Source organism: Podarcis erhardii (assembly GCF_964252035.2).
Source record: "Podarcis erhardii genome assembly, chromosome: 8".
NCBI lineage: Eukaryota > Metazoa > Chordata > Lepidosauria > Squamata > Lacertidae > Podarcis > Podarcis erhardii.
In genome coordinates this window covers 32,543,013-32,562,488 of record NC_138499.1, presented here as the reverse complement: position 1 = coordinate 32,562,488, position 19,476 = coordinate 32,543,013, and the positions used below count along the sequence as shown (strand labels likewise).

The following is a 19,476-nucleotide window of genomic DNA, read 5'->3' as shown; positions in this document are numbered from 1 at the left end:
TGCATCGGTTAGAGCTTTAATTAGGCTAAATTCCTTCTATTTCTTAATCAGTTCATTGAAATCCTTAGAATTTCTAAGAGGTGAGATTGCTCTTTGGGGATGGCAGCTATTGTATTGTAAGTTAATAGTTTCAGCCCCTCTTTTTTTTTTGGCTTTTTGAGGTTTCAGATCAGAAAATTATGTGTTATTTAATTCAGGGAAGAATGGATGAGATTAATTTTTCTCCAGTCAGATAATTGTATGTTTTCGATCTATGTATCTTTTTTCAATTTTTAAAAGGAAAATGATTTACAGTCTCTGCATGTACATTCTAGTGGATCAGGTCAAAGACCTACCTAGTTCAGCAGCCTGTTTTCACAGTGGTCAACCAGATGCTTAGCCATAGCCCTCAAGCAGAACATAAGGGCAACAGCACTTTCCCCAAGTGGTATTCAGAGGCATACTTCTTCCAACAGTGGTTGCAGAACATAGCTAGTGATGATGTTCTTGTCCATGAATCTGTCTAATCCTTTTTAAAACTCACCCAAGTTTCTGGCCATCACAACATTCTGTGGGTAGGAATTCCATAGTTTAACTGCACTGTATACAAATGTATTTTCTTTTGTTTCTCCTGACTCTTCCAACATTCAGTAGCATTGTGTACTCTCAGGCTCTAGTATTATGAGGAAGATTTCCCCCCCTCTATCCATTTTCTTTACATCTTGCATAGTTGTTTATATCTCTATCATGTCCCTTATTTTTATATATAAACTTGAAAAGCTACACATTTTGTAACTCAAACTAGTTACTCCAACCAACAGTGTTGGTTGTCCTTTACTGATCCTTTCCCAGTTCTACGATATCCTTTTTAAGGGAGGGAACCAAAACTGTACACAGCATTTCAATTGTGATTGCACCATACATTTGTATAATGATGTTGTTATTAAATTGGCAGTTCTTCAATCCCTTTCATAATGATGGAATTTGCCGTTTTCATTAACTGCTCCACACTGGATCAACATATTCATTGAACTGTTCACTGAGACACCAAGATCTCATTCCTGGGACTGAGCTATACAGCTGCAACTAAAACGTTTTGAGTGTGTTGTAAATTGCAGTATACAAATGTGACACTAGATGGCGATGGTGAGCTATGTCAAATTCAATATATTTTTCAAAATGTTTTTTAAAAAAGCATTTTCACGGTGTTTTTCATATGCCTGTAGATTCAGCCATAATCATCCACAGTATAGACTCCATTAGTGTGGATGTGAAATTAGGATTTATTTATTGCTGAAATGTACACCCTTGCTTACATTGTATTTTGCCATTTTACTGCCCATTCACCAAAGTTACAGAGATCTTTTGGAGCACCTCACAATCCATTTTTGTTTAACCCACACTGAACAATTTGACAACACCAGCAAATCTGGCTACCTTGCTGCTCACTTATATAGCTATGAGACATGCTATGATCTTTGTAATTCCAAAGAGTTAAGGAACCCATAATGGCCTCGCCTGATTAAATTTATTTTGGTAAAACAAGTAGGTGAATTTTGTTTGAGAAAGTGATGGAGTAGCGTCATGTTGTAGAGAAAGAATGGCACTCTTTCCCGCTTCCTCTTGAAGCTCTTTGTCCTTTTCAGATTAATTCTACCGGATCCAGCTTTAACCAGATCCCTTGGAAAAATAAAATCTCACTTTCTCTTTATGGGGAGCTGATCTGAGGGAGGGGAAAAGAGAAGTGACCAGATGGGGTGGCACCCATAATACACACTCAGAAATCCAAATGTATCTTAAAAGGTTGGTGAAACCTGAAATAGGCAAATGCCAGGCCTAGCCACCATCTGTCTACCCAGCAAGCAACATTTCCTTAGTGGACTACTTGTTCAAATGGCCTACTTCGTGTTAGTAATGGAAAAGGAATAAGGAACAGTATATCCCTACCTCCTTTCCAAATGATTTGCTAAAGCAAATCGTGCCTTAAAGTTGAGGTAATAAGGCCACAGGAAAGTGATTTAAAAAGATAGAGCCCAGACTGTGTTAAGGCAAGAAAAATTGTTTTCCTCTTGGCCCTTCTTTACAGTGCTCATGATGAAGGCTAGAGGTAATATTTTCCACATTGATTGATGGTATCTGTGGGTGGGCAAATGCATTTTTAAAAAAACTTCTCAATTGTTGTGTGTTTCAAATAAACTGCCCATTTAATGTTCCTCTTGGCAAAAAGAATTATTTGATACAAATTATGGCTTGGATCTAAAGGTGGCCTTCCTCTAATGCAGAGGTGGGGAGCCTCAGGCCCAGGAAATGGATGCAGCCAACAAGGTCTGCATATCTGGCCCTGCAGATTCTCCCCAGCTCATGCCCTCACAATGGACCACGCTCCTACTTGGCCTGCTCATTCCCTCCTGAATGCTTTTGCATAGAGAATGTAGTTTACTGTTCTTCAAAGCTCTGGGATGGATGGAAGGAGTTATTTATTTTTATATAAAAAAGGCACTGATACAAAAGCACAACCTTTATTATAAAGATTATCTGTTAACATGGGGAAAGATCCTCTAAAGTTGATCTGACCTTGTATGGTTTAAATAGAATTATCTGTGGATATCTACCATATTTTTCCATGTATAAGACTAGGTTTCCCCTCTAAAAAATAATGTCCAAAATTTGGGGGCATCTTATACACTGATAGATCTCTCCCCATTTTCTTAAATCGGAGTCCCCCAAAATAGGGGGCGTGTTATACATGGGGGCGTCTTATAGATGGAAAAATATGGTAACTATCCATATTACACTCTGCTTATGTACCTGAATAAAGAAAAGAAGACAAGAAGGAATATAAAAATGGTAGCCATACAGCACTCTGGATAATTACTTTTTTTGAAATCGTTCAGCTGCATAGCCAGTGGCCACAGTTTGAACTTCTAAGTTTTGGGAAGAAATCTACATATTCAAAGTACAGGCAGAAAGGGAGAAGCAGATTCATGATCTCTGGGAATTCAAAAACAACTTTGATGTAGAAGAAGTACATAAATACAGCAGCTGAAAAATTACTTTGGCAAAAAAAGTGACATAGATTAAAAAGTTTCTATACACCAGCCAAAATAAATTCAATACACATAGATTTCCATCAAAGCTGGAGTCAAGTATTTCTTTCTCCATTTCATATTTTCATATCTTCTTACAACTTCATATTTCATTTTTGCTACTGTCAAGTGCAAGGAAAATGGAGATTCCTATGGCAGACAATAGCAGCAGCCATGTAGTTCGAACATTTGATGACCCAATTGTGAATTTGTGTCCATGTTGTGAAGATGGCAGCTTTCAATCTAAACAGTTCTTCGGCTGATTTTCCCCTGGGATCTAGTCAAAGCAGGTTGATGTGCTGAAGAAAGTCTTGCTCCTAGGCTGTAGAACTGCTGGATCTTAACAGCGCTCATCCATGAGTAACTGTCAACATTAAAATACAAAGAATGTACTCAAAATGGGTGCAAACTTGCAGAATAACAGACCATTTAAATTATCTTTGTTTCCAGAAATAGTTTTGCTATCAGTGAAATCATTGTGCGGTATTTTGATACTCTCTTCTGCAGCACACAAATTGCTTTGTTCAGTTACCTCTCTGGAACTTCTACTGAAAGGTATTCATGCTGTGAAAGGTATTCATGCTGAACTCTACACACAACCTCCACCCTAAGTTAAAGACTGTTAAGAGTAGATTGACACCTGGACAAATTAATTCATCTACAGTCGTACCTTGTTTTGCGACCAGGATCCGTTCCAGAGCCCCAGCCACTAGCTGAAAAGGATGCAGGGCAAAGTGCTGCATCTGTGCACGCATGTGGAATGGTTTGTGCTTTTGCGCATGTGCGAAGCACGATTTAGCATTTCTGCACATGCGCGAGCGGCAAACCAGGCGTAACCCGTTCCAGTACTTCCTGGCTTGCTGCGGACGTTCGCTGGAATGGACGCTAGACGAGGCGGACGTTTGCGGAGGTATTACTGTACTTTCTTATCTCAAAGAATGCAATCCTATCATGTCTACAGTGGTGCCCCGCAAGACGAATGCCTCGCAAGACGAAAAACCCGTTAGACGAAAGGCCGCTAAGCCGCTAATAGGGCTAATCCGCTAAGCCGCTAATAGGGATGCTTCGCAAGACGAAAAATCCGCTAGACGAAGAGACTCGCGGAACGGATTATTTTCGTCTTGCGAGGCACCACTGTACTCAGAAAAATACCCAGTTGAGTTCAGTGAGGCTGTTCCTGGTGTGTATAGGATTGCAGCACTGGTCACAGTGAAATTCATGTAAAAGTTAGCTTCCTTACAAGCAACAGCCTTATTTTAGATCCAACTCAATGTGAGAGATTTAAGCATGGATTGATGCTTCCATTGAAGTCAATGGGTTTTGAATGAGTTTAGGTCTGTCTGGATTATAACCCGAGTATGTTTAATACATAAGGTTAAATATTTAAGAGTTAGGGGTTCACAGATCTTGGAGGAATTCCGACTCATTAATATCTATCTGAACACTACCTAGCAGTTTGAAAGCACATCAAAGTGCAAGTAGATAAATAGGTACCGCTCCGGCGGGAAGGTAGACGGCGTTTCCGTGCTCTGCTCTGGTTCGCGAGAAGCGGCTTAGTCATGCTGGCCACATGACCCAGAAGCTGTAGGCCGGCTCCCTTGGCCGATAAAGTGAGATGAGCGACACAACCCCAGAGTTGTCTACGACTGGAGCTAATGGTCAGGGGTCCCTTTACCTTTACCTAGTTGCAGTTTATGAAAATACGATATACAGTGGAACCTCGGGTTGCGAACATGATATATGCGGGAGGCACGTTCACAACCCACAGCATTCACAACCCACAGCGCTGCGTCTGTGCATGCACGTGATGTGATTCAGCTCTTCTGCGCATGCTCAAAATGCGATTTAGTGGCTTTGCGCATGCGCGAGCGCCAAAACCCAGAAGTAACCCACAGCATTCGCAACCGAACGTATGACTGTTTATGCATAAAACTTGCTCTTTTCATGACACAGTTGCTGCAACTGTATTCATAATTATTTGGAAGCGATTCTCATTGAATGGAGTGGGACCTGCTTCTCAGTGCATACAGATAGGTTGCCAACCCACTCTTGCAAACTTCATCTGTGTCATCAAATGGCCACTGAATAATCTGCTAAAATTTTCTAGGAATGCACATGTCAGTTTTAATCAAATGCATTATTTTCAGAATAATAAAAAAAGGAAATGGCTCTTCGACATTTATTCAGAGCAAAACCACCAACTTCTTTTGACTTTGATCAAAACTGAGAAAAGGAAGGCGATGAGGGCTGAAAATTGAATGAAGTGACATAGCATTGCTCAAGCGTTGCTGTTGAAGTAGCAGAAAGGCAACAAGCACTTTCTACTAATATGACAGAACAGCTTCACCCATTTTGAGCACCAGGGCAAGTTGTAGGGAACTTAATAAGGAAGTGAAATAATCAGAAATCAGGCTTGGAGGACAAAAGAAAGCACTATCACTACTGAGACAACATGTTTATGTTCTTTGAAATAACATCCACTGTGAAATTTACAAGTTTGGGTCATTCAGCCTGTGCAACTGAAATCAACAGGACTCAGTGGTTCCTCTTCCTCATAGAAATAAACATAGCATCCTTTTCCATCCTTTTCCATAGCCACAAGGGCTGCTTATCAATTAAGTCATATGCCACAATTATCAAATGCAAGAAAAAGCAAACCACACATTCGTTCACTGTGAATATGGCTCATGCAGAATGAATTCCAGACTTCAGTGGTGCCATAAATGAAGTATGAAGGTTTAACCAAGTTTTGATTACACTGCCAGATTCCTTTCTCAACACACATCTGAAGAACATTATGGATTGTAGAAAGGGGCTTGTGGACACTCTTATTGCTGCTGTTCAGGTCAGGATTCCTTAGGAATCATTCTCTGTACAACAGCAAAAGTTATGGTCACCACTAACAGATGAAGCAGGGCTGGTGTCAGACTCCATAGAGCCTTTGGCATGGTGCCAACTGGGACCCCTCCCAACCCCAACCCCCAAATCAGGGAAGGGTCCAGCCCTGTTTGGGGTGCTTGCAGGAGCAAGCTTTCTCTGCCACCCCTGGAAACACTTCAGCAATGCGTGAGTGGCAGAACTGGAGCAATCCTCAGTTCCTATCCATGTTGGCTGCCAATGATCTTAAACTACCCCAAATGCAATGCCCGGGCCAAAAGATAAATGAAATTACTTTTGGCAATTTAAAATGGCCGTGATTGGCTCACAGCTGAATGGGTGCTGAGATTGGCTCATGGCTGAAAAGAATTTGCAGGGCTATCCAGGAATGCAATTAAGTTGAATGCAATTAAGTTGAGCTGCTAACAAGCCCTCCCCAAGCCCACAGGGTGCTTGATCTAATGTGGTCAACATCTGGCACCAGGCATGATAGGAAAGCTTTTGCCAGATCTAGCAGGTCAGTTACAACATGGCATACGCTTGTGACAGAAAGGACAGCTGAGAAAGCAATCAGTGTAGGTAATTTGGGTGGTTTTCAATTAAGTTTTACTCAGAGTAAACCCATTGAATGAAACTTAGACATGCTCATTTATCTCAGGGGGTCTACTCTGGCTAAAACCTAGTTAGAAGCCACTCTCTTTTAATCAACAAATTGCCCACTTCTAATGCAATGGACTGGGAAAGAAAGATGGTTTGTGGAGGCTTGGCACACATATGGGAACCAGCAGGGCTGGGCTAGCTCTGCTCCTTCAAAGATGTCAGGGGCTGGGCAGAGGAGGAGTGGTGGTGGAGACACTCTCCTGGAGACCCTTCCAGGGAGGAGGAAGAGGAAGACCGTATAGATGTGCAACAGGGGTTTGAGGGAGGTCGCAGCTCAGAGGCAGATGAGGGGGGAAAGTTGGGCAATCATGGGAGCAGGCAGAGCCAGAGCAGCAGCTGGCTAACATATTGTCACTAGAAAGTATTCCAGACCCTCCATCTCCCAGAACCCGGCAAGCCTTAAAAGTAGGAGAGCAAAGAGCTCAAAGACAGAGGGCATGAAGCAGCACATGTAGAAGTGACGAATGAAGAAGTGGGAGAGACGGGGAGCAGAGATTTACTCAGGACAATGCTATTGTCCAAGAGGCTGGGTTCTATAGCCTCTCTCTTTGTAAAGTTTGAGATAAAAAAGGACTGTAAGAAACTTTTCCTTGTCTTTAGAATTTCCTGGGCAACCAACTAGGAGCTGCTGACAGCCCCCTGACAAAAGATGATACATGTGATAGCAACATCCCTCAGCTGACGTGTGATTGGTTCAGTCTTGAAGGAAGCAGCTAGAAGGTATATAAGGCAGCCTTATCCAAACTGGCTCCTTCCAGATGTTGGTCTACAACAACATCTCTGACAATTGGCAACAATCTCTGACAATTGGCAACAATGACTAGGAGCTGCAATCCAAATGGCAACATCTCTGACAATTGGCAACAATGACTAGGAGCTGCAATCCAAAAAACCTAATGAGCACCAAGTTGGAGAAAATGGATGTAAGTTCTCTCTATGGGGGCAAGAGCTTTGACTGACCAGTGTTCCCACCCCTGCGGAGGAAATTCTATGTGCATCAATTGTCTCCTTTCAGCATGAAGTGATCATGCGTCAACTGAGAGACATCAGTATACAAGCCATTGAAGGACTGTGCTTTCCTGTTTTCTTCTTCACTATCTTTCCCTGTATCGTGACAACACACAAAGGAGTTCAATGTGTCTGCTCCCAGTTGTTTAAAGATACCACGCACAGTTATTTAGAAATAGTAGTAATTATTCTTGTCCTTGTCTGGCACCAAGAAGGAAGCTTAATTCAAAAACCCAAGATAAAGAAAATTTTGCATTGTAGATAAACATTTTTGCTCTTGCAGTCAAATGGCAGCATATTTGTGAGATTACATTTCAAAGGCACAGTTGCACTGGTTCCATGCAGCAGGGTTATCTTTGATGCTTGTCAGACTTCTCAGGAGAATAGGCCCATCATTAAAGAAATGCATTATATTCATTATTCCTTCTTTCCCCCACTATCACCTCTCCTGTTCTTTATTCACTTTGTTCCTTCTGCTGTACTGTGTGGGTCTTTATTTTCAAAACAAGCCACTTGCGTGCTACCTTTTCAAATACCTTTGGAAAATTTAAATATATAATGCACTTAACGCTCCTTTTATCTTTCTTGCCAGAAATATCTTCAAAAAGTCCAGTGCATTTGTAAAGCAAGAATAGCTCTTCTGGAATTCTTTCTGGATGTTGTTAACTAATACCCTTGTCACAACTGTCTTTCTTTTACTTCCACCACAAATTAATCCACTACACCTCTTGTAATCTGAATTATCTTGGTTTCCCGCTTCATCTCTGAAGAGACGTGAAGAGGGGATCATAGTCATGTCTGTATTGCAATAGGCTTCTATTCCAATTTGAAGAATATTAAACATAATGGTGACAGCCCAAGTCCTCTTCCTCTCCTTTCTTCCCTCGCAGTCTGCTTGGGGAGTGTCCTACAACCAGGAGTGCCATCTTGAATAAATTATAAGGGGTAGGTAAGCCCTGCCCCATATAATCAATCACATGATGTGGTGAAAACAGACCAGTTGAATGGCAATGGCCATCAACTCAAATATTTTATTGTGAGGGTCAAAGGGACCTCAGCCCCTAGGAGTGTTCGGAGACCAGGGTTTGAATCCCCACTCAGTCATGAAGCTCACTGGGTGACCTTGGGCCAGTGTGGAGAGCCACTGTGGTATAGTGGTTAAGAGTGGTGGACTCGTAATCTGGGGAGCCGGGTTCGCGTCTCCGCTCCTCCACATGCAGCTGCTGGGTGACCTTGGGGCTAGTCACACTTCTCTGAAGTCTCTCAGCCCCACTCACCTCACAGAGTGTTTGTTGTGGGGGAAGGAGGAATGTTAGCCGCTTTGAGACTCCTTAAAGGGAGTGATAAAGCGGGATATCAAATCCAAACTCTTCTTCTTCATCATCCTCATCTTTTGGCCTAACCTACCTCACAGGGTTGTTGTGAGGATGAAATGGGGAGAAGGAGAACCATGTACCCCACCTTGAGCTCCTTGGAAGTAAAAAGTGGTATATAAATGGAATAAACAATTAAAAAAATAAATGTTATAACTCATAGAGTTGGGGCCAGGCTAAGGGATGAAGGAAAAATGTTGATCCAGTACTCATTTAAACACAAACCTACCTGAGTTGCACTTCCCAGAATAATACAAGAACTAAAACACAGCCATTTTTTGAACGGTGCCCTTCTCTGAATTTTGCGATGCAGTCCTCCAGGCAAGCAATGTGTAAAAGGGGGGGGGGCAGGAACCAACCCATATGCTGGGGTATAATAACTTATCAATTGTGTTATATGGGGGTGGGGGAATCCCTTGCATAAATTTGTATGTTAGTCAAAACTGCATTCAAAAAATATGTTTATTAGGAGGAATTCAGACCCGAAGTGCTGACAAATTGTCATGAAGATCTTTTTAAAAAAAAAAAAAAAAAAAACACCCACAAATTGCTGCAGAAATGTGAAGAACTGATCTGAAAAATCATGTGAAAAAAATGGACACTTGGGCACCCTATTAGAGACACATAGCACCTGTCAGTGGAAGAAAAAAGAACTTTGACACTCCTACCTGGCACTGGGCATTATGGAAAAGTAGTTATCAGCTGTAAAGAATTGTCTCACCTCTGGGATGATGGACATGGAACGCTTTGCATTTTTGAGGACAAATCTATTTATGTGCAAATGATTTCTTGCTGCTGTCGCAGGAACTACAGCAAGCAGTGCCAAATATTTATTTGGTTACAAATTGAATTTGCAGAGGCAAACTGGACACAGGAGGACCATCAATCACAATGGGACCTAACTGTTTATGATGATGATGATTATTCCTGTTTTTCTGCTTTTATAGCTTTTTTATTTTATTTTATTTCAAGCATTAGACACTGGATGCAAAGGCAATTACCATCCCTGCATGGATGCTGCTCTTTTTCATTTTTGTCGCTTTATTATGGCAATTGAATTCCCATCCCTATCCCATTTTCCTTTTTATCCTATAGGGGGATTTGGGGGTCTTTTTTTAGTTTTTTTTTTTCATTACACGGTATTATTGCTATTTTCAACTCTTTCCTGATGTCCTTTCCAGGACTTCATCTGACTTGTCGGAGCTTCTTCAATCATAACCTTAGCTGCAGTTCTGCAAATAGCAACTGTTCTATGTGAATGAGAGTCAGAGAACTTAGTTCTCTAAATTCACACAAAAATGGGAAACTTTCTTATTATTGCCATTACTGTGCGTTTGGAATCAAAGCCTACTTGGGCTTGACATTTTGCAAGTGATGGGCAATGTCTCTCTGCTCTGTTCAGAACTGGATTCAGAAAACAGAGTTCCTTCCCTCCAAAAGTCAGGAAATAGCCTTCTTATTTATATTTTAATATGTCCAGTTTTGAATTTGGTTCCTATTGTTCTCTCAGCTATATTACTGGGAGGGTAATGAGGTCTAAATTCTCTGTCCCCAACTCCCACAAGCATGCCAGCCACTGGGGACCCTGGGATATTCATTTTCCCTAAGACAGCTAACTGGTTGTCCAGTTTATGGTAAAGGTAAAGGTAAAGGGACCCCTGACCATTAGGTCCAGTTGTGACTGACTCTGGGGGTGCGGCACTCATCTCACTTTATTGGCTGAGGGAGCCGGCGTACAGCTTCCAGGTCATGTGGCCAGCATGACTAAGCCGCTTTTGGCGAACCAGAGCAGCGCACAGAAACACCGTTTACCTTCCCGCCGGAGCGGTACCTATTTATCTACTTGCACTTTGATGTGCTTTTGAACTGCTAGGTTGGCAGGAGCAGGGACTGAGCAACGGGAGCTCACCCCGTTGCAGGGATTTGAACCACCGACCTTCTGATCGGCAAGTCCTAGGCTCTGTGGTTTAACCCACAGCGCCACCCGTGTCCCTTCCAGTTTATGGTATTTAGAGGTTAATAATATCCTAAGCCACGGGTGTCAAACACAAGGCCCGCGGGCCCGAATCCGGCCCGCCAGACCTCGTCATGTGTCCCGTGTAGCCACCGCCGGCCGCCAGCCTTCACCTTTTATTCTTGCTTTTTTTTTTTTACTTACCGGTAGGCGGTAAGTACTCGCTTGAATGTGGGGCGGAGCTTTATTCATCTTAGCCAACCAGAAGCGTGACCTGACGGGTCCTTCCGACCAATAGAGTGCAGCGGCGAAGGCATGCACAGAAGAAGAAAAAGCTTACCTAGAGTGGACCGACATGAGCAGCTGCGGAGGCCAATGGGATTGGAGGCTGGGCGAGACCATGAAGTGAGTAGGGGGGAGGGGAGACCTGGGAAATACCACTAGGGCAACAGGGAGGGGGAGTGTTATTAGGGACAGATATAGACTAAGTGGGCATTATTAAAAAGAGGGGCTATTGTGGGGGGGGGCGTTGAGTGGGCGGGGTTGAGTGGGTGGGAGGCGTTTGGAAATCATTGCTTGGGTTAAAGGGGGGGGGGCATTTGCTGTGGTCATTGACATGACCAATTCCACACTCTCTCTGGGTGCAATATTTGGGGGGGACAGTTTTTTTGGGCAGGTTCAAAAGCAAGCCTTTTCCACCAGCCACAGAAACGTGCACCCCCATATCTTTGCATGCAGCCCCCCCATGCATTCATTCCATAACTCTGCCCAGGATTTTAGGGAAGCTGCCAAGTCAGACCACCAGGTCCATGTACCTCAATATTCCCAACACTGACTGGCAGCAGTGGCTCTCCAGGGTTTCAGCCAGGGGGCAGTCCCAACCCCACCTGGAGATGCTGCCTGCGGGGACTGAACCTGGGACACTGCCTGCATGCGAAGCGGGTGCTGCCCCCCTGAGCTGTGGCCCATTAATAACAATAATTATTATTATTTATACCCTGCCCATCTGGCTGGGTTTCCCCAGTCACTCTGGGTGGCTTCCAACAAAACACTAAAACATTAAAAGATTCCCTAAACAGGGCTGCCTGTTTTCCCCTGCCTGTTTTTCCCTTAAAATGAGCTAAGATTCCCTTAAAACGAGCTAAGATTCCAGTCCTCATGATTCTTTGGAGAAACATATGATTAGATAGGAGCTGGTCTGTAGCAGCTTCAATCCTAAAAAAAGCTCAGCAACTTTGGGGTAAATCGTAAAAAAAAAAAAAGCTGAACAACTTCAATTTGAAAATTTGAATTGGTTGGCCCTCATGCATGTTCACTTCATCAAATCTGGCCCTCTTTGAAAAAAATTTGGGCACCCCTGTCCTAAGCTTTACACTGTTACTGCAGCATTCCCAGTGATAGAGAACTTTGCACAGAGACTAAAAAGGGATTGTGGGGTGTGTGGCGATCCTACTTGTAATGAAGCCAAGCATTGCAAGTGGAGCAAGGTCATAATATGGATCAGGTGTAGGGAGCCTGGAGCCCTCCAGATGTTGAGGAACTACTATTCCAATCAGGCCCAACAAGCATGGCCATGGATGTTGTAGATCAGCAACATCTGGAGGGCCAAAGGTTCCCTACACTTGGACCAGCACCCCAACTTTGGCAGCACCCCAATTTTCTACAGAATACAGATTCATCTCTACCCCACCCTGAAAAAAGTGTCCTAGTGTATACATGTAAGTTTCCACCTATTGCTTAGTAAGTAGCAGAGGAAATGTCTGGTAGCTCAGTGAGTACCAAGGACAAAGAGTTGTAGCAAGAAAGCTGAAAGTTTTTGATTTAAATCTCAACTCAAATTCATCCTAGCCTTCTTACAGTTCTAGCCTTCTTACAGGGCTGTCACTGAGATAATTACATAAGTAGTGATGGTGAGAAGATTGTGATTACCTGATTCGAGATACAAATTTGTCTAGGTCATAAAGGCTGGATGCATTCCAGATCAAGCACCATTTCCCAAGTTCTTCTCTGGCCTGGCATTTTAAACGAGAAGGATTTATTTATAAAAGCCTTCCTACCTCACCTTAAAAGGTTCCCTGGGACAACTTGCAACCATAAAAAGCACATGGTAATACAGTAAAAACAGACAGCAATGTGGCACAACCAAGCACCAAAAAGATGATCCTGTGTAGGATCCTGGCATTGTATTCAACTAACTTCTATTCAGAGCAGACCTATTGAAATTAATGAACCTAAGTTGGTCATGTCTATTAATTTCAATGGGTATACTCTGAGTATGACTAGCATTGTCTACAACCCATTGCGTCTAGATGAAGTAGGTGAGTTCACCAAAGTCCTCTGTATTAATATCTTACTTTGGATTAACCTCTCCTTGGTTATCATAGAATTGTAGCCTGCAATGCAGGAATATTGTCGCCCAATGTGGGGCTCGAACCCACGACCTTGAGATCTCAAGAGTCTCATGCTCTACTGACTGAGGGGTTGACATGAAGCTGCATGGTTTTTTAAAATGGGCACATAAGCTACAAAACAATGCAATGTGCACAAGTAAAGTCATTTTTTGGAGTTCCTTAGGGAGGAAGGGCAGGATATAAATTTAATAAATGATAGAAATAAACCGGGGCAATGTTTGAGCTGTGGCATTGCAGCAGCTAATGCATTTGGTGCCATGTCAATCATGCATCAAACTACAATTCTCAGGCAGTAGTGTGATCAGGAGCATACACACAGCAACATCAGTGTGGGGATGCATGTACAGTGGTCCCTCTGGTTAAGAACTTAATTCGTTCTGGAGGTCCATTCTTAACCTGAAACTGTTCTTAACCTGAGGTACCACTTCAGCTAATGGGGCCTCCCACTGCCACCACGCCACCACCACACGATTTCTGTTCTCATCCTGAAGCAAAGTTCTTAACCCGAGGTACTATTTCTGGGTTAGCGGAGTCTGTAACCTGAAGTGTCTGTAACCCGAAGCATCTGTAACCCGAGGTACCACTGTACTACTATTTCAAGCCAAGTCAAACAAAGGGAAAAGCTTTTCCTGAATGCTTCTTGGAAAGCTCACTTAACATTCTGAGCCAATTCACAACTGAGCTAAGGAGATCTTGCCCATCATAAACAGGAAGCACGTTAAGTATTTAAAGTATGCTATAGAAATTCTCAGTGTTATTATTTTGCATTATGCAGTCGTTCTTCTGAGCCGTTGAGTAGACAACTTCTGTCATTGTTTTTCCATACTTAGTCTTCTTCAGAGCTGCCCATTCTTTTCTCTCTCCTGGATTCTTATGCTTTTCACAGCCGGAACAGAAGTACAAAGCCAGCGGGTGAAGCTTCCTCCTATCACTGACTTCGTACCCTAGAAAAGGCAAAGCTTTACTGCCACTTGTCAAGATCAAGGAAGGTGACAACCTTCTCTTACTGTTTTTGCAATATGGACAAATTAGCAAATCCTGAATATAAAATATGGTTTTAGCCCTGCAGATAAATCACTAAGGGACTAATTGCATGCAAACCTACCTTGGAGAAAGTCCCATTCAACTTAATGGGGCTTACTTCTGAGCAGCAGGCATAGGCTTGTGCTATAAATAAGGGTTGGCCATTGGATGGGGCAGCTATATTTATTAGTCTCAAAATTAGAGTTCAATATGCATTGTCTGATGGTTGGGATTTAGCTGTGCATATCCCCACCCTTCACAGAGAACACTATTGGAAGAAGTTTTGGTATTGTTTTTTTTAACTGGGACTGAACCATATTACTGAATGCTAAGTTGATGCCTATTCTCCAATTCCATGGTAGATTTGGCTGGAGATTTTAATGCCAGTGTTGGAAATTCGATTGTTTGATGAGTCCCTGATTTTTGCTGATAGTCTCTGGTTACTGTTTTATTATGGATATTATGTTATTTTATTCATTAGCATTTTCTTTTTGAATTTACTGACGGTAAATTTGAGGAGCACTGAGCATTCCACACAAAAAACGCTGTTCAGCTGGCGGTGGTGTTTGCTGGCTGAACGGCAAACCTATACTTAAATGGAATCTTTCTTTGTAAAGTGTAAAACGGGTGGCAAGTCCAGAGCCCTGTGCTTTCAGATTTTCACCTGCTGGTCCTGGGAATCCCAGGCACATGTAAGATTCTGGACCCAGAGTCACAGCTATTGACAGAAATATAGCTTCTTTTACAGTTGGTAGAGCATGAGACTCTTCATCACAGGGTTATGGGTTCGAGCTCCATGTTGGGCAAAAGATTCCTGCATTGCAGAGGGTTGGACTAGATGACCCTCATGGTCCCTCTAGCTCTGCAATTCTATGAGTCTGTGATTTTATAGTAATCAGTGGTAAACAACAAGCACATTTGCAGCACTGTCTTCAAAAGCAAGTATATTTGATTAAATTAGTTCATTATTTCCATACTTTAACATTTCTCTTTTTATCTGTGCAGGGAGACGAGAACATGAAGCTAGGGAATTAATTGCTATTTCACCTGGAATGTTATGCAATGCATTTCATTATTTGGGGTCTTTGTACAAATCTTTATCGCTAATGTGATTACCAGAAAAGAAAAGAGGAAGATATAAGGAGTCCCTTTTTTTTGCAGGCTGAATCCTGAAGTTTCGGAGTGGTAAAATTTTAAATGCTTCATGCAAAATCAGGTCAGCTATAGACAAATGTCAGTAGACTGGATGCAAAATGCACTGCAGGCAGAAAAAGATGACATTTATCAGTCATCCATACATCAGTAACTAAAACAATTTTAGGGTTGTCTAGACAGGCATCTATTATTTCTTAAATTTAAAAGCTTTAGTAGAAAGACAACAGCAAATGCTCTTTTTATATTTAGGATTTTTCCCCCTTCCAAGAGAGATGAGACAGGCAAAGGAAAAATGGCAGTTTTCAAACCGAGAACTGCAGATTTGCTGATATATAGAAATATTTTTGACAGATGTACTTTATATATATGTACGTGAACACAGGATAATTTATTGCTCTATATCAACGGCAATGGAACTGAATTATCAGAGTATGCATATTGTATCGGATGTTATTACTTTGGTAGTCGGTATTAAGGGCACAACTGACCTCAAAATAAGCACTTTTAAGTCTTACTCATTTCCATGGGAGAGTGAAGCACATGCCCCCACTTTTTATCACATAAATAGATGAATGCAAAAAAATGTTAATTTTTATTTGCCATATTGTATTTGCATCCGGACTTTTCCTTAAAGAACTCTAGCAGCCTATGTGGATGTATGCTATTTATTTCCCACAACAGCCATGTGGCTGAGATGGAACCTTGCTAAAGACTATTCAGTGGGCTTAACGGCAAGCAATCTGAATTGGAATATACACAATTCCAGTCTAACATTCTGGCTAGAGTGCTATTGTGTTCACATTCTACTTTGGGGTTTCCCATAAACATCGGGTTTGCCACTGTGAGAACAGAACACTGGACTAGATGGATTTTTGGTCAGATCAAGCAGGGCTCTTCTTCACTTTAATACACTCATGTAACAATAATATAAAAGTACTTGTCAGTTAGAATGGATCATACTCAATATTGGGCCAACTGTGATGACCGTGGTACTAATTGCAAAGAAAGGGTACATCTGCTTTGGCAGTTTTAGACCACAGGAAGTATTTCTGGTCGGGTTCCTTTTTGGCCCTCCCTGGAGATGCTGTGCCACTGAGCTACAACCCTTCCCATTTCCCCTGATCCTCTTTCCCTCCTTTTTGGCTGTCCTGCTGCCGTCTGAGTACCAATGCTCAATGCAGTCATTGGAAGAGCCACACATAGGACTTAGTCCCAAAACAGTGATTTGAATGTGTTATAAACATACAACACCAGAGGGAGACAGAAAGCAGGAAACCTTTCTACAGTGGTACCTCATGTTATGTACTTAATCCATTCCAGAGCTCCGTTCATAACAGGAAACCGCTTGTTACATGAGGTGCGCTTTCCCTAATGGCGGCTCTCGCTGCTGCCGCACCGCCAGAGTGCGACTTCCACTTGCATCCCGGGGCAAAGGTCGCAACAAGGGGTGTCTACTTCCAGGTTAGTGGAGTGCGTAACTCGCAGCATTAGTAAGGGGGACGGTACGTAACACGAGGTACCACAGTATAGCATTTTTACGTAGTTTCCCTTTTTCTTTTGTTATAATGATTTAATTTCTGACTTATTTATAGCGGGTTTTCCCCCTGTGTGTAGATCCACCCCGAGACACGATGCTAAATGGTCTGTGGCACGATTTTAAACATAAGTAGTAGCATGCCCAGAGGCATAGCAAGGTCAGGTGGTACCCAGTCCAGGTCCCAAGCCAATTTTGGAGCCTTGTAATCAGGTGGGAGGTGGGGGGAGAAGGAGATGTGGTTCCTTAAACATGGCCACATGTTTAAGACACTGGTTAAACATGCAGTCTGGAAGGAGGAAAAGACACACACACATAATATGTTTGCATGTTGCCTCCTCCCTTCCCTCACTACCAGACCCTGCTTTTGATAACTCTGGATCAGCCTGGAAGGGGGGGGGGACCTGATTCAGCTTAGTGTCATCTGGGGCTGCATCAATCTGGGTCAGCACAAATCAGTTCAGGATACAGGATTCAGCCAGATCTGAGACACAGCCCTTGAAAACATGGTACTCTCAAGTTGCCTCTAAAACTCCAGTTCATGGAGTTTTTTGGTGGTTGTGTAAAGTAGTTAAAAACTTTTGTGAGATGATATATAATGAAATGAAAAAAAATGTTCAAAATAACTTTTGTTAAAAAAACAGAAGCTTTCTTATTAGGAATTACAGGTACCGAGATCCCAAAGGATCAGAAAAGATAGTTTATGTATATGGCAACAGCCGGGCGGACACTACCGGCCCAGAAATGGAAGGAAGAGTCAACCCTGACCAGAGAAGAATGGCAAACCAAGATGATGGACTATGCCAAGATGGCAAAATTAACTGGGAAGCTCAGAAATCAAGAAGACAAGAACTTTAAAAAAGAATGGGAAAAGTTTATAACTTGTTTACGAGACCATTGCAAGCAGGTCAAAATATTGGCAGGATTTTAACCACACTTGTAAAGTAATGGAAAGTATGGATAATTTAGAATGAAAATAATTGGATAAATACTGATATGCAGTTGTAAATATTATCATTATGACCCATGGAAGAGATGGGGGGAAGTCAGGAGATTCAGAGTAATCACGATATTCAGATTTTGAATGGTTGGTTGTTGTATGTTTATATTTTGTAAAATCAAATAAAAATAAAAAAATAAAAAATAAAACTCCTGTTCTCACAATGCTGTCTCCCAATTCAGTATTACATGTTTCTAAAGGTGCTTTAGAAGTGATGGACATCAAAGGTTATCTTGTCCAACTGACTGGTGATGCAGGAAATCCACTATGGCAACATCCGATAGGTTTCCACCCAGTCCCTGCTTAGAACCCTTTAACAGAGGAAAGTCCACCATCTTCCAAGGAAGTCTCTCCCACTGTCAAACAGCTCCTACCACCAGGCAGTCCTTGGTAATGTTTTGCTGAAATCTCCTTTCTTGTAAGTTGCTTTGGATTCCTACTGTCTGTAGCCACACAAAGAAAGAAAGAAAGAAATTTGCTCCATCGTCTATTAGACAACCCTTCGAATGGTGTTCACATGTTGCCTCTTAATCATCTCTTGTCCAGGGTAAATGCAGCTTACACTATTGTATCCTGAGTACACTTCATTTCCCATTTCCGACGCAGGTATGTTCATAAACTGACTGTAGCAGTTTCATTTAAATTATTTGTTAGTAATTTATTTTTATCTCATTAATAAACTTACGTCCTGATTTTAGGTCCTCTTAAGCTTAAGAATGTTTAACAGAATGTTTAAACTCGCAACAAATCTGATTTTTCTTCTTCTTCTTATAGTAAACAAATATGTTAAGCTTTCTCATTTTCTTCCAGGACAGACAGGTGTGTGAGTGTGTGTGTGAGGGAGAGTGCTTTACACTGCCGTGCACATGTTGAATGCATGTTTTAAATGCATTCCCCAAAATGTATTTCTTCAAAATATTTTATAAGTCCATCATCAAAATGGAAACCAGTGCTGTTTGCAACAAGGTAAGAATGAAAAACAAAAAAACCCCAAAACCACAATTGAAAATAATATATAATAAAGCAGACCACAAATGAAAGTGGCAGATAAAAAAATCAGAAACTGTCCATAAAATGCCTGGATCAATAAAGAGGATTCTCCCCCGCCCCCTGCCGTGCTAAAATGATAACAATGTTTTCATCAGTTGGGCCTCCTTGGAAAGGGAATCTGCAGACTGGGAGACCATATCTGACACAGCCCTCTCCCCAAAGGCAAAATGAGGGCATTGATTTACTGGGGATAAAATCAAGGACTCTCCCTGGCTAAGGCAGGGACGGGGTTTAAGGTGTGTTGTGTAGGAAAAGGATCTGGCCGGCAGGCTAGTTCCTGAATTTCCCTCACTGGCTACCAACCTGTCAACAGGGATAGACAGATCCATTGGTTTCAGTTCTCCATTCTTCCTATCTCAAATGCAG

At 42.1% G+C, this 19,476-nt stretch overlaps 1 long non-coding RNA gene across 2 annotated transcripts in view; it reads right to left on the bottom strand.

The window, feature by feature from the left end:
* Positions 1 to 2,628: 2,628 nt before the first annotated feature.
* The window catches only part of LOC309349145, a 60,202-nt gene continuing 43,354 nt past the window's right edge, over positions 2,629 to 19,476 (bottom strand). For both annotated transcript variants that reach the window (XR_014159762.1, XR_014159763.1), the window contains exon 2: positions 2,629 to 3,429. This is a non-coding gene — a long non-coding RNA (uncharacterized lncRNA). The remainder of the gene's footprint in view (positions 3,430 to 19,476) is intronic.